The sequence below is a fragment of the Arctopsyche grandis genome, chromosome 13, assembly GCF_051622035.1.
Source record: "Arctopsyche grandis isolate Sample6627 chromosome 13, ASM5162203v2, whole genome shotgun sequence".
In the NCBI taxonomy this organism is placed as follows: domain Eukaryota; kingdom Metazoa; phylum Arthropoda; class Insecta; order Trichoptera; family Hydropsychidae; genus Arctopsyche; species Arctopsyche grandis.
In genome coordinates, this window is record NC_135367.1 from 7,363,534 (window position 1) to 7,379,941 (window position 16,408).

The following is a 16,408-nucleotide window of genomic DNA, read 5'->3' on the forward strand; positions in this document are numbered from 1 at the left end:
CAATTTTTTATCTGTTTCTTTTTTCAGTCAAAAAAAGAATTTGGATAGTAATGCGAAATCAGTAAAATTTGTAATCGGTTGGTTAGAACATGGAAATATTCGTTTTAAAACATTCGCGTAATGGATGAGAGATTTTGGCTAACAATGAAAACGAAAGTCTATCCTTTGATTATCGCCATTGAACCCCTAAAACACGGGATGGGATAGGACCTCAGCAGACAAATAAATCACGAAGCAGCCGAGGGAAAATGACCCCAAAAAACAAAAGACAATTTTTCCATTGTAAATTTTCCAAAGAGAGCAGCCGAATGAAAAACGATCGCGTCGCTCGTAAATCAGGAGCAACACGTTTGCGAAAGCGTCGAAGATGAACCAATTTAATTTACACAGCGATAATAATACGTTTGTATTGCAATCTCACACACACATTTGTGACTAGTTAGAAAAATGATTTTTACTTCATTCTACAGAATGTGTAATATAAATTTTTACGGGTTTTCTTATGTAAACATTCCGACGATGAAACGGTTCTCGACTGCACATTTTCCCTTTTGTTTGAAATTTCTTCGGCAATTTTGCGAGTCTATGACTTTTTATCGAACTCGGCATACAATAATATCCGTTCAAAGGGTCTGTTGTCATAGTGTTGTCCCTTTGTCGCGTCTTCATCGCTTTATAATGCGAGACGGTTAGGGCTACCGTGGCTTCGGGCTGCTGACGTACATCTAAAAGCTTTTAGTCAGGGTCGGAGTAGTTATTTTTTCTCGGTTCAGTTAAAATTAATAGCTATACTGTTGGGGAAAAGGTATTCGGGGCGAGAGAGTGAGAGATTGGGAGGTGGAGGAGGCAGGGTGTGAAATGGCATCAAAATACGAGCGCCATCAAGTAATGAACCGGACTTTGAATTGAAATTAATAGATTCGGTTATTGTTAGTAATTTTTCACGTTTTCGTACATTTTTCTCAATTACACACATCTATGCATTGAAACCGCTGATTTATCATCATAAAATAAAATAAAAACCGGCAAGCTTACAGCATAGAATGTGAATTTTCATATTTAGTTGAAACTTTTTATAACGACAATCTATTTTATGTCTCTGCTTAATCGATCAGTTAATTTAAATGAATTTGCTTTTTTAAATATAATAAACGGTAAGAACAATCGGGGTTGTAGTTCAATGTAGTTCATGGATCGTTTTAATGTAAAGATAAGGTGATTGGTGCTTGTCGACCACTGGTTTAATAGCACCAATCACCTGATCTCGTGTTTGCGGAAAAGAGCCTCGCCATATGAATAAATCGCATACAACAACCAATAAGATCTCGCGACTCAACGACCAATGATCTCTCTGTGCTGAAAGTATATAAATATTCGGTGGATCTGCTCCGTGCTTCATTCGGAGCTGGATTTTTCGACGGAAAAACAATAAATTACCTCTACCACTAGTCACTGGGTCTTTCACTGCGATACCAGAAACCCATCTACACGTCCACTCTACAGTATTTTGATATATAAAGCTCTATGCTAATATTTATATAGATATAAATGAAACCAGCAGAATAGACTAGTGGTTAGCATATAATGCTTTGAACAGAGTGGTCACGGATTTAAAACCCACTGGTTTCTGTTGGTCAGACCTTGGATTTGTGACTCCAGGTCGATCGTTTCCTATCAGAGTTTATCAATTTATCTGATTTTCATTGAAACGGTTCCAACAAATTGGCAACGGTACCCATTTTCTCACAATAATTTCGGTTTTTCAGCAATCTCGAATTTCACTGAATTGTATAAAATGCCGCAGAATTACAAAATTTGACCATGTCTCTGTGGATATTAATTGATATGTATTTATGTACTTTGTATAATACTAATAATATTTGTATAAAACGTACAATTTTTCTGGCCAGGAAGCCGCTTTGGATTACTTATAAGGCCTTCCTGGTATAAATTAAAGATAAAATATATAGTGAGATGATTTTATGAAAAAAAACAAGTTATTTTGTAGAATGGACATTATTGATTGCTGACCAAATTTAATTTAAAAGTACTTATAATATTCTTGTACTTTAAATATGTCTCAATTTGGATCGAATTGAGTATCCATTAATGAACGTAACATGTGTTTTTAAGCTATTAACGAACACGTCGAGTGTTTGCTTTTCGCGCTAGCAATTTATAATGTCGCTGAAGAAATTATTTTTTCGCAAGGAGTACTGTTCTGTTTAAAGCGGTGTTTCCTACAGAGTTTTTGTAGTGTTTATTGAGGGTGCACTTGAGCGTAGGTTTTCCCCGGCCACCGAGTTCATGAATAAATTACAGGCAGCTGCCTCTTGCAGGGAAATGCACGGAAAATTTCTTAAAGGGTGTTGATCAAACGGGAAAATGAGGAATGCTAAGCACGAGGGCGTGGTGCATTTTAAACGCATTCACCTAATACATATGTATATGCATGAACATACGTATGTAAATACAAATGTGCGAGTACATTTGACAACCGGTAATTTATTTTTATTTTATTTAATCATAAACTTTGAAATTACTCGAGTCAGACGATGAAATTATACATATATTTTTTTTTATGTGGACGAAATGTCTTTGAAGTCGTTTACAAAACTTACTAAGCAGCTCTGGGTTTTCTCGACTGCGAAGTTTCACCGCAGACGAATTATTATCAAGTTCTTTTTTACCGCGCATAAAAACTTTGTCATTTTAATTAACATCGTTATTAATTTAACGAGTTTTAATTTTAAATACACTCGAGAATACGGTACTGTGTTACAAGATGCTGCCCGAACTCCTTTTCACTTGACCGAGCTTTGATTTCATTATATTAAAGGCGAGTACACGTCGAACCTCACTAATTTGCTTACCAAGAAATTCTAAATAAAAACTAAATAAATGTTCTTACTAATAAACTAATAAATACTCTTAGCTTTTATTTACGAACAAATAAAGTTATATTTTGGTTTAAATAATGAATATTTTAGTAATGTACATATGTACATACTTATACCTTTACATTGTGTAGCGTAAATAATTCGTAATTGGTTTGAAAAGGATTGTTTACCCATGAAGCTTGTTTTACCATAAAGTTTGACCTTTTCGTCATATATGTATAATGCATACATAGTTATACAAACGTAGAAAATATTATGTAAAGCCTTTTTGTACTGGAGAATAAATTTTTCTCTACATATGTATACGTAAATGCTACAATAGAATGAAGAAAAGGCGCAAAAAGCCATTTTTATGGAATTGTCAAAATAGAATTCGAGCAATAATTATGATCATTTTTGTCACTAAATTTTTGAGAGGTTTCATGTACGTCCATGTCTTGTTTATTTTTGTGATTCTTCTCCTCATTCTACGCTCTCTTCCAAAGTTCTCCAATTACAATTGTATCAATAAAATCTGGTCAGTATATTTTATTTTATTCGATCAAACATGCACACTCGTCTTAGCAGATTTCTCCAATGCGATGAATGTGCTATGAAGATAAATAATTATTAGTTATATATTACATTACACACGACATCTACGGTAAACATTATACTTATATTATACACGACATCTATGGTAAGTATTATACAATATAAGTATTATTTAATGCAAATTCAAACATCAATTAACATCCACATAGACATCTATGTACAAATTTGCAGCATTTTTATGCAAATTACATTTACATTTAAAAATCGAGATAGGATTGGGATGCCAATTTGTTGGAAGCGTTTCAATGAAATCAGATAAATTCGCAAACTTTGATAGGAAACGATTGAACTTGAAGTCACATATCCAAGGTCTAGCCAGCAGCACACACACCTGGGACAGAATCCGTGACCACATAATTAAAAGCATGACATGATGATAACCATTGATCTATGCTGCTGGTTTAGTTTCGTACAGTATGCTGTTATAGTTTTATCTTTTTCATTTACCCGAGGTCTGATTCTGAAAATTTGATACTTTCAATTCTAAAAATGAGATGAAGCATTCTTCTTTGCCTTGAATATTATATCTGATACGCCAATCGTCATTATACAATTTCTGTCAATCGACTGTGCAAACAGAGTGAGAGTTAAATATAGAAGAGGCTTATAAAAATAATAAAGCTTCGTTATTTATGACGAATTTAAAAATATTGTCTATCGCAGATACAAGGCAAGATACCCACAAGGTCTGACGAGAACTGACAAGATGACGCATATCATGACTAAAAAAAAATTAATACAGTACGGGATCAATCTAAGAAGACCGCCAACATGAGTAGATATGGCATAAGAAGAAGAAAAATGTTTTCAAGTTGTAGTAGCAAGAGAGATTGAATGATCATAAGCAGTTAGTTACATTTGAGTTTTAATGACATACGAGAGCGTTTCAGTCAGATCTGGCAAATGAAGTACAGCGGCTAGAGCGGCGTTGCGAGTAGGGCAGCAATAAACCATCACCGCAGTCATCATCATCATCATCACAAAGGTTTCGGCGGGCTGTAGACGAGTTTAGTCATTTGCGTGGACTGCGACGACAACGACAGCTCAACAAGTATTCGCATCCCCCTGCATCCCTCTCTGCTGCTAAACAACCGCACATTTGAGCCCTCGCCCGAGGGGGAGCATTAAACGCCACGAAGCTGGCAATAGCACCTCATAAAATGATGGGGGCGAATGGGTGTGAAATTCTTGGGCGTTGAAGAGACGCGTTCTCACCGTCATTCGACGTTTGATTGCTGAAAAGTTTGAATTCGAGTCGGCATACCGAATCGCAATACCGTCAAAGTTAATGAACGTGCCAAAGTGTGACGCCTTTAAAAAAATCAATCTTCGTATTTTTTTACGACGGCGAAACGTTTCTGATACTCTATTATATAATTACAATGTCTCCGAGTTTGATCGGATATTTAGAGTAAATTCGATTAGCGTTGAAGGTCAGGGAGTATAACCTTTCAGTTTATTCAATGCCTTATTAAGTGCCAGCCTATAAAGGATGTTGACGGATTATGTTTTATATAGGGCGTGGTGAAGTTTTCATTTTGAATCTAAACCACAATAAAAGTGTACATTTTCCAGTACAAGTATAAATTTCGATCGTTCATGTACATATAAGTTTGGTCATAGATGAACTAATTGGGCTAGTTTCAGTTTACACAAAGTAATAAGTCGACAAACGAGCTAGTTTGTTCATGCACAAACTATTAGACATAAGTTTAATCGCTCAATATTTTGTCTCATCTTCTATATGCATTGCAATATTAAAAAAAAATTATTAAACGAGAATTATAGCAACGTTTTAATGTATTTTTCATAAGATTTACCTTTTAAATACTTAGCATTACTTGGTAATCAATAGATTAATCAATAGAAATCAAATGAAAATAAACAAAATTAAAATCGATCAGTCATTTAAAGGAATAAATTTAAATAAGCTGAAATGTATATGAAATTTCAGTTCAATAAGATAGGAAAGTCATTTATAATATATGTATAAGGAAAATTTCCTGTTGAAAATACTCGTCTACCATAAAAATTAAATTAGTCAAACTTTTTTTTTTCCATCACTTTGAAGTATAAAATGCTTAAGCATAAAGTATATTATCAGAAATGTTCATATTTAATGAATTTTGATTAAGGAATTTAATCAGAGAAACTGATGAGTGTGAAATGAAATGATTAATAATTTACTGAATCATAACTGCTAAACTGAACCAGGATGTCATTGTAAATATTACATCAGATACATAATCAGAGTGTTAATTAAATTCTACATACTTTAGAGAGTTCTTTTATATTCACTGAAAAATTTAGAACCTGAAATACGTACTTCCAGCAATCGACAATCGTTTATGTAGATCCTCAACAGGACACCACGAAAAATCTCGAAATTACCCCACACAGTTACGATGTATGGTAGGGAAACCTTCCAAGAATCTTACACTTATGTAAAGTTTAACCAGAAATACCTACATATGTATAGGCGAGTACAAATATAAGAAACTACAACGCGTTTTCATCAGACCAATACCTCAAATGAGGAGTCGATGTGAAAGCGGTGCGTGGGAGGAAAAAGACAAGGGAGGTATGTATGTATGTATGTATACATACAGACGAAAACGTGCGTGAACATCGGTGTACATACATACGTGAGTGTGTACAAGTTTTATTAACATTCCTGGTGACATGCCGTGCGAAGTCGTCTATGACTAATTACTCGCGCGCTAATGCCGCCTCTCAGGGGAGCTGTGTAAGACATGGCGAGGGATTGTTTAGCTACTTGCGGATTCTGAGGAACTTTATAATTATTATCCGCTAGGGGGGCGACTTTGGGGGTGGTTTTAGGGGGGTGGAAAGGGCGCCTGGAGGACTCGCGTGACTCCACAAATGGGCCTAAGCGCGCGCAATTACTCGATGGCGCCTCTGCGGATATGCGAAATCCTAATGCGGACATATTAAGATGTCGTGGATACGGTTGGGTCGACTTGAATTGTTTTATGTCATAAATATCGTATAGTAATACTTTTCAAGTTGGTTTTAAATGCTTCGTCTTTCATCTCTCGCATATTGGAAAGCATATTACATTCAAGAGCTGAATTGATATGGTAACCAAGTAAACAGTTACCGTTTATGTATAAAGCACTAGTGATTTTGGTGTATACATTTGTACACTTGTTAAAAAGTAAAATCCATGATATGAAAAGATCACTCACCCCGAGCTAATTAATATCGAAGTCGATTGTTGCCGTTGCCTCTTTTTGTTTCATCTCTAAAGAGACTTAAACGCGAATTCGAACAATAAACTTTCCAATATAATGGCGTTGAAGAGAATTACAAAAACAATAGAACAATAATAATAAAATCAAAATATTTAAAATACAATAAAATAATACGTAAGCGCATGCGCATTGTACCTAAAGATGTAACGAACAATTAGTTTGTATGATTATGTAAGCCTTTTATACAATAGGATAGCTTTTATAACTTTAGATAATGATTAAAATATTTTTAAGTAAGTTTTGGGGGGGAGGGAGTTATATCAAATTTATTTATTTTATTTTTACATAGATATATACCAGAAAGGCTTGACAGGAAAACCCCAATAAGCCTTCCCGGATAATTAATTACAAACAATGCAGCATTTTTATTACATAAATTATTGTATTTCGAGAAGCTGGAGAACACAACATAAACTTTAAATTAATTAATTAAAGAATAAATCCATTGAGATCTCTATTGATTTTAGAAGTACATATTTTTTTATAAATTGTAAATACATAATACAGAAGATTTGAACATTTCAAGATGCTGTTGAATGCATCTTGAAATGTGGCAAAATTTTTGTGAGACGAAAAATTTGCAGCACTTTATAAATCAGCGAATTCGAGATGCTGCCTCGTATTTTGTTCATATATGTTGATAGATATGTTCATAGATGTTGTGTTCATATATGTTTATATAATTGTCTTTGGTCAGAAAGGCGCATTGGGTTTATCTGTTAGGCCTTCTTGGTCTAAATTAGATAAAAAATAAATAAAATATAGTTCGCGGAATGAAGACCACTCTTTTTTTTAAATTGGGGTGCATTACAGATGTAAATACAATAACATACCCATTCTACTTTATTAAAATGATTTAGAAGCTGTACTTCAATGCCTTTTTATTTAAAATTTGAATTAATATTTCCCGCTGTTAACAAGGAAAAATTTTATAATAAAGTGATTATGCCGTTAAGTACTTAATATTTCGTTACGTTCCTCAGGGCGGATAAAATTCGAAAATTTTAATTAAATACATCTCTCTTATTCTCGTAGATACTTGAGACATGTAAAAAAATCGACCTAGCTCTTGAGTGTTTAGGTCCGCAGAGACGCGAAAGTCGTTCATCATCGGACGCATAATTCAATATTAATAATGTAATAAGCGAGAGGGGTGGGGTGGGGGGGGGGGAGGCGCTGAAAACGAGGGGTGGTTCGGCGAAGATCGAGAATGGGAGGCTTTCAGGAATGATATTAATTAAATTTCCCATTGCCGCATACTTCTCTGCCGGTTTTCCATTACCGGGACGATTGGGCGGGATAATAGGCGGCTGAGACGTCTCCTCCTGCTTCTCTCTCTCCTCTCTCAATTATTTATGCGCAATTACGTGTGAAATAAATGAATCGTAAGCAGCGTTCGCAGAGGACGATGGCTGCATGGGTGGATGCAGACGATGCAGATTAAATGCAACGCGTCATTCATTGTTCCCGGACGCTTGAAGACGACGACTCCCGGAGTCTTATTGTGTGCGAATGCATTAGCTTTTAACAGACTTCTCAGATTCCTTTTGTATGCAAACTTCAAAAACAAAGTAAAAGCTATGTATAATACATATATATTCAGTTATTTTTAAATATAAAAAAAACTGATTATATATTTGAATAGTTGATAACGATTTTGAGGTTTGTTTATAACATCACAGTGCAAGTCAAGTACTAAAAAACGGGTGGGGGGTGAAAGTAAAAAAAAAACAAGGGTACTGGCTATTGGAAATGGGTGATCTGTCACTTTCTCCAAAATGTTTGGATTCTTAAACGTGTTTCTTACGATTATATTTCACCATCGACTTAGCGGACCCAATTGAAATGTCTATCGGCGGCCAAACCTCGCAAAATGGCTAAGATTAAAAGCGATCGGAAGAATGTAGGAAGTTTTTCAGACCGATTGTCGAATTGAAACTTATAAAAACCTTGTAAAAATGTCCTTTAACCCCAATGCACCTTCCTGGCCAATTACAAACAATACACCATTTTTATTATACAAATTGGTGAATTATGAGTCACTGAAAACTCGCAAATTAACGAGACATCTATAAATTGTACATACATTTTATTGTACATTAATCATACTCAAATAGTGGTGACATAGCAAGTAGGAAGGATTTTAGCTAATTTTTAATCGGAAACCGTTTCAACAATGAAAATTGGCAAACTCTGATAGGAAACGATCGACCTGGAGTCACAAATATCCAGGTCTGACCAGCAGCACTACAGATATACTCAGAAAAATTCTTTTCAATCGAGATTAGCTCACGGGATCGAACCCGGCGCCTCTCGATGTTAGGCAGAAGCTTAATAATTGGAGGGACGGATTAATATTTAGTATAATATATAGATGGATGTTTGGTGCAAAATACCAATATGTTTTTTTTATTTTTTATTTTTATTCTTATTTTATTCAATCAATCTATGTTCATACACTTGTCATTAAAGATCGCTCTAATGTAACGAGTGTACTATATAGATCATGAAACACACCAAATTATTACATAATAAGAAATTATACATGCCATCTATGGTCAAACATTGCAAAGTCCATTGAAAACATCGTATACAATACGATCAACAAATATTTATACAACAATAAGAATTTTACAATACAATAATCATCCACAGAGACATATATGGAGAGCAACACGGCGAACCTTGAGATATTACATAATAACTCAAGATTTTGCTAGAGAAATGGGGAGGGAAAGCCAATTTTTTAGGAATCATTTTAATGAAAATCAGAAAAATTGGCAAACTCTGGTAGGAAACGACCGACCTGGTCACAAACCAAGGTCTGGCCAACAGCAATCAGTGTAACTCGAACTCGTAACCACACTGACCATAGCAAGATATGCTAACCACTAATCCATGCTGCAGGTTTGCAGAAGTGTTCAGAAAAGGATACAGAAATGTTGGCTTCTGAACTAGAAGATTGCCAAATGACAACTGAAATCGATAAAATCAACTTTGTATATGAAAATCGCACAGTTTATGTATATGTATACATATGTATACATATGTACATATGTACATATGTAAATACATTTATATTTAAATTACAAATTATAAAGTTAGGCTAAATACGTAATCAGAAACTTGCGAGTAGTTGCAAGCGCGTTTACAGTAATTGCATTTAAATTTAAACGTAGTTTCCAATTTATGGCGCTTCATTTAGTCGCCCATAATGACGTTTACGTCACTGTTATATATTTGGTTTAAAATTGTAGCCTAAGAATGGCTCTACGTATAAACGTACGTATCATGCTGAAACTTAATACATTTTTAAATCAAATTTAAATTATTTACTAGGACGTCACTCTATTTAACGTTCGAAAATTTTATATACTATTTTTCTCAACTTACTAATTGACATTTTCACGTTTTATATCTGGAAGCATTACTCATCACTTATGTAAGGTATTATATTATTTAGATTTTTAAACATTTGAGCTTTCAAACAAGTGAAATATTCATCTTATAAACTGATCACAGGTTCTACTGTTGGAAAGCTAGCCCACTGAAAGTGTACATATCAGTGGCGTGCCGTGACTTAAAACAGGGGACTAATAATGGACAAAAAAAAAATAATCTGTCTGAAGTGATGAGAACAATTTTTCATTTCTGTGGTAATAGAAATATCCTAAGTAGTCTTATTTAATAACATCTTGTTTGTTTTCAAAACCTAAAGTTCTGAATGATTTTTCTAACAATCGATCGAGAATGCAACATTCCAATGCCTTGTGATCTGTTCTGAAGGAATCGTTTTGTATCAAGCCGAGTCTCTTGCCATTTTTGTAATCAAAAAGTAATGTGTAACATATGTTATTTTAACAAAAAAAAAAATAGTTCAATGATGGTTGATAGACAAATCAGAATATTCTTAGTGAAAATTTCATAAATATTTGAGTCCGTACAAGTGAACGACGCGGCGGACCATACCAAAACAATCCACTACCTCTACCACCACCTCAAGTATGGCTGATTGCGGTGGCTGAAATTCACTAATCCGAGAGAAAAATATCCATATGTACAATGATTTAAAATTAATTGTAATTGAATTGTTCATATTTTTTTTATTTTTTAGGTAGAAGGTTTTAGGGGGCTAGCCTAGTCCCTCTAGTTTAGTTGTTTTTAACCTATTCAGTGAGCCGCATCCCTTTGAATCTGAAAATATGTTCCCGCACCCCTTTGAAAAATGAGTTTTGGAATCTTTAATTTTAAAAAATACATTTATTTTTCTTAGCGCACAGATATGCCACTCAATAAGACACTTCTAACAAGGGCTTTTTTATTGTTGCGCCACATGATTTTGTGATTGTACTACTGGCATCAAATCGAGCCTTCTTTGACTTCAAGATGTTCAGACTACGACCTGCACCTTTACCACCATGCATATTGTTGAAATGTTCTAACAACTTTGATGGTTTCATATTGGAATTTGAAAACATCTTGGAACATAAGATGCGATTGAGATTGAGGTCGTTGTGTACCATCTTTTTCTGTTGTACAAGTGAATCCGTAACCAACATAAACGTCTTTCCACTGGTGTTTTTTTTGACATGGCGGGGTTTAGTACGGTCAATTAAATAATAATTAGAAAGAACGTAAATTCTTAAGTGTGTGTGATCATTATATCCTATTCGGGCTTTAATCACTTGACAATTAAGTATGTATTTGTTTCTGCTTTAAAATGGTAGATAACGTTTGCAATCGAACTTTCGTGTGTGTACACACGCTAGTCTCAAGAAATTTTTTGCTATACTGCCACTGTTGCAAAGACAATTGTTAACAGTATACCAGTGGAGACGATGATGTGCAAATTCTAAGAAAACTGTCCTTATTATTTGCCAGAAATGAGGAGAGGGCTTGACGCGATATCCTGCCATTAATCATATTATATACATACATATATACCCAAGCACTTTCGTCACAAAAAAAAAATTGGCCGATGTCATCCAAATTCAAATATCACAAAACTAAATCTACATTGTTAGAAACGCCTCCCGCACCCCCTGATATGCCTTCTTGCACCCCCGGTTAAGAACCACTGCTTTAGTTCAATGACGGCACGCCACTGATACACACGCTTTTCACAGGGCATATAAGAGATACAAGGAAGTGATGACCACTTTGAAAAAAAAGGCTATTTGACATAGAGTTTTGTACAGAAGTATTTAAATTGCATACCTAGAAAAAAATTTTTTTTTTAAGTTCAAATGTTCAACGCTTATGCCAACGAGATGTTAACTCATCGCTAGCAGAAAAGGCTGTTAACGTTGAGCTAATTAAATGAAATCGTTAGTACTCATGAAACGTAAGCGCATTAGCAGAAAGCCATAAAGGCGAGAATTAAACGTACGAAGAGTGGAAAATGGGTGTTGCAATCGGTTTTCCGACAAATCCGGCGGACACTTGCGCAACTGTCTCGCGTATTCATATTTATTACCATTAGGCGGGTGCATTACGGCGAGATACCCCAACCCCCATCCCCCGACGAACCAAAGTGCAATTAAAATGTAATTAGGGCCTCCCAGACCGGTAGACCGGGGGTTGGAAGCCCGCATTCCGTCGGTGAAGATGCGCTCCTAACGATAATGACGCCAAACACTTGTCGGTGAATACCTATTAATCATATTCGATATATTGTATACGAGCATAAATCACAATTGAAATAAGGTATTTATTTTGTTATAACCTTTTTAATGTGTCATTGCGAAACATTTTATTATATACTAGCTGAAGCCGGCATGCGTTGCAATGCCACAATAACGCATGTAATTCCCGTTCCCGTTATTACTGTAATGATAGTTTGTCGGAAAAATGCAGGCAGCGAACACATTTGAAATTATTCATTTGTTTGTTTGGTTTACCCTAACAACGCAGGTAGAGACGCGAAATCATTTGAAATTATTGCGTTGCAATGCCACTCATTCCCGTTTTTCCCGTTTCTGTTTACGTTTTTGTGCAGTTTATTTTTACAGAAACTATTGCGGACATACACACAATAGCTCCTGTAAGTTTCATTGCAATCGATTGAATGGTATAGGAACGCATATGTGACAGACAAACAGACAAACATTGATTTTTATTATTACATACCTTCTTTTAGCTTTACTTACGATTACAATTCAGGAAAAAATTTGCCTCTTATCCGATCGTTTTCATACTTTGCCATATTGCTCATTATGGTCATCAATATAAGTAAATGCATCCTCCGCCATTACGATGGAGAAAAAATATCGTTTTAAACGCGTTTGAAATTTGAATTTCTGAAAATTGCCTGACGTTTATCCAGTTTTTAGTTTTAAACATAGATGGCGGTAGTAAAATAAAATTATTGGTATTTTTATTCAAAATAATAATTTTATATACAAATTAAAGAAGAGGTATGTTTTTAAAAAACTTTGTTTTATATAGTGTTTTTTAATATTTCCTATTTTATATATGTATAAAGATAATAGCCCGATTTCATCTGTTTGTTCGATCGTTTGTGATAACGCAAATAAATATGTAAATAATAATAAGTATGTAAATAATATGACACGATATAAAAACTGGCAAAAAAAGAATTGAAAGTAAATTAAATTATTTGAATTTGAAAATAAATAAATTAATACTGTTTGAAAATAAATAAATTAATACTGTTTGAAAATAAATGAACTGTTTCAAAATTCTATAAGCCTTCAGTCATATAAATATTTGTGTCTTTATTGCATATTTCAAATTTAATCGACGTTGAAATATTGATCACTGCATTCTTGCGTTGGAATGTGATTAATTAAACTCTGGAACAATTTTCCACTCCTTAATATTCCCAGCTGTCTGTTTTTGTAGCCATCTTGAAAATAATAAGAAACGAAGCGTCAGATAAAATATTCAAGCGGCCGCTACGTCTGCCACAGAAGAGATATTACAAAATTTAATGCATGCAACATAACACTTCATACGATGAAAATATAATGCTTTCCTTCAATCCAAACGACAATTATATTTCAAAACTAGTCTAAAAGTGGTCACGTATAAATTAAAAGCTTAATAAACGGTCTTTATATGCGCATAATGAACATTTGTCATGTTTAAAGTGCACGAGCGTAGAAAACAAATAAAAAGGTTTCATGTCATATGAATGAAGTTAATATTTCCTTTTATGTTTTATTTATATAATAAGACTCGTTTTAAAAAAGAACTCGTTTCTGAAGATAGGCCGCGCTAGGTGGGTTTTCAAAATTTTATAGTAGTTACGTAGTTTTTGCCCCTAGGAAAACTTTGAACTTTCAACAGCGCCTCTACTTTGAGTTTTTTTAAGTTTAAGTTTGCTTCGAATGTTCTTAAGAAAACTAAAATTGCACTGTGGGCGTCTGCATATACCATACGATGTATTAAATACTAAATATTTAACTTTAATTATTTCTATAGAAATTGAAAATAGTCATCGCGTCAAATAAATCAAAACAAAGTTTGCTGATTAAGCAATTGTTTACGAAATGTGCGACTGGAATCGAAAATTGTTTCAATTTTCTAGAATTTTGGCTGGTTATTAAATCCAAACCGGTCGTTTTTTGTTGGTGTTTTTAATTTTAATTTAATATTTAACTCATTTTTTTTGCACATAAATATTATACTAACAATTCCCAATTATATTTCATACAATACCATGGAGACATATATGGAAAAAATCGATAAGAAGCAAATTTTACGATAAATACATACATTTTTTACAGAGTATGAAGGTGGGTAGCATATTTTTAATAATCAACAAATCCGAGAACTGAAATTTACGATAAACGGGAATAGATTGCCAATTTTGGTGAAACTGTTTCAACAGAGAAATCTAATAAAATAAATATCTAACTAAAATGCTTCGGAAATCTTTTGAAAATTCAGTAATTTGGATTTTGCTTGTAGTGGTGGTTTAGGGTGAGCTGTTATGATACAATGCCATATATGAAAAAGTATAATAATTTGGGATTGCAATTTACCATAAAATTTCATAAACCGGAAAACGGTAAATTATTTTTCGGTACTACCGACAACATTTTTTTCTATTCAAATAAATTTAATAAAAAAACAAATGAATATTTACTATTAGATACGCCATGTTAACGCTGTTTATATTACAAATACTGAGCGAAGCCGGGTAAAACAATTGGTATTTAATAAAATAAATACACGCGAACGAGGCGCACAACCAATCAGCGTGAAATGGTTCACGTGTACTAAAACGTTTGACCAATTAGAGCAACGACGATATGTACATTTTGACCAATGTATGCATATTAAGCATCCGCTATAGGGATGTGGCATAAGGCGAAGACGCGGGGAAGTGGGGGATCTGATCGTCTGATATGTGCTCCTGATATTGAACGCCAAGCGACGTCAGACCTAGCGACGGGTGACGTCAGCGTAAGTATAACATATGTATAACTTTATTTTAATTCGTATTTCAGTTTATCCAAAACCACCCGTTGAAATCGATGGGCACAACACTAGTCTCAAAATTGTGAGGTTTGGTTATTTTCATACGGTTTTTCGCGGTCAAAGCTACGAGATATGAATTTCGCAGGTGTTTCAACTTTTGCGCCCTTTCCACACAGGTAAGCGGTTTCAGGCCGCGCCCGGAAAAGTGCTGGATATTTGAAATATTTTCAAAAGCAAATACAAACACACATTCGAATTGAATGCGAGCACGAGCGGAAGAATGGAGATCGCGATGGAAGTAAGCCGGCAGGGTCTTCTTTTTCATGCCGCGTATTGAAAACTCCGCGCGGATGCATTCAGAGACTGACCGCTTATAGAATATTTTCAGGAAGTTTCCATATGAAAATTCCTCGGGGATTATACGTATGTGTGTTCGCTCCACTTCTGCACGAGTGAGTATTGTGCGAGACGTCGTTCGACCGATCGGATCCCATCGCATCTGCGGAGATAATAAAAATAGCACTCAAAATAATAAGAGAAAATTAGAGTGAGGATATAAAGAAGGTCGGGGAAATGTCAAGGCGTAAGGGCACGGGGGCGTAGGGGGCGTAGGGCCCCGTTTGATAGATGATTCCCCTCAAATGTTGTGGCTTACCGCACATTGACGCGTCGAGGAGAGAATATTGTGTGTGTGATAAATGGTTTGCCATCAAAAAACAAGTTGCAAAAAACAAAAAAAAAAAAAGAAAATTACCGTCGATTCTACTTGGCAGCATGCTTTTATATTTGCAAAATTATAATTTATTGCCTTAGGAAATTCATGCTATGGTACATAAATATTGTTTTCGACCCCACACGAATTACTTAATTATCACAATAATATAATACTTGTACAAAAGTAACTAGACAACAATTTCAAACATTGACATTATTGAAATTTACACGAGTACAAAAATGCAATATTTATTTATTTATTTTTACATATATTCCAGGAAGGTCTTTCAGGTAAACCCCAATACGCCTTCCTGGACAATTACAAACAATGCAGCATTTTTATTACACAAATCGTTGAATTAAGAGACACTGAAAACTCGCAAATTAACGAGACATCTTTGAATTGCATTTTATTGTACAATAATCATACTCAAATAGTGGTGAAATAGTAGGTAGGAAGGTTTTTTAGCCGATTTT

General features: G+C 34.5%; 1 protein-coding gene across 1 annotated transcript in view; it reads right to left on the minus strand.

Moving 5' to 3' along the window:
• Positions 1–16,408, minus strand: part of LOC143921580 (protein O-mannosyl-transferase TMTC1-like) — a 380,756-nt gene that overhangs the window by 73,159 nt on the left and 291,189 nt on the right. The gene's annotated exons all lie outside the window — the stretch shown is intronic.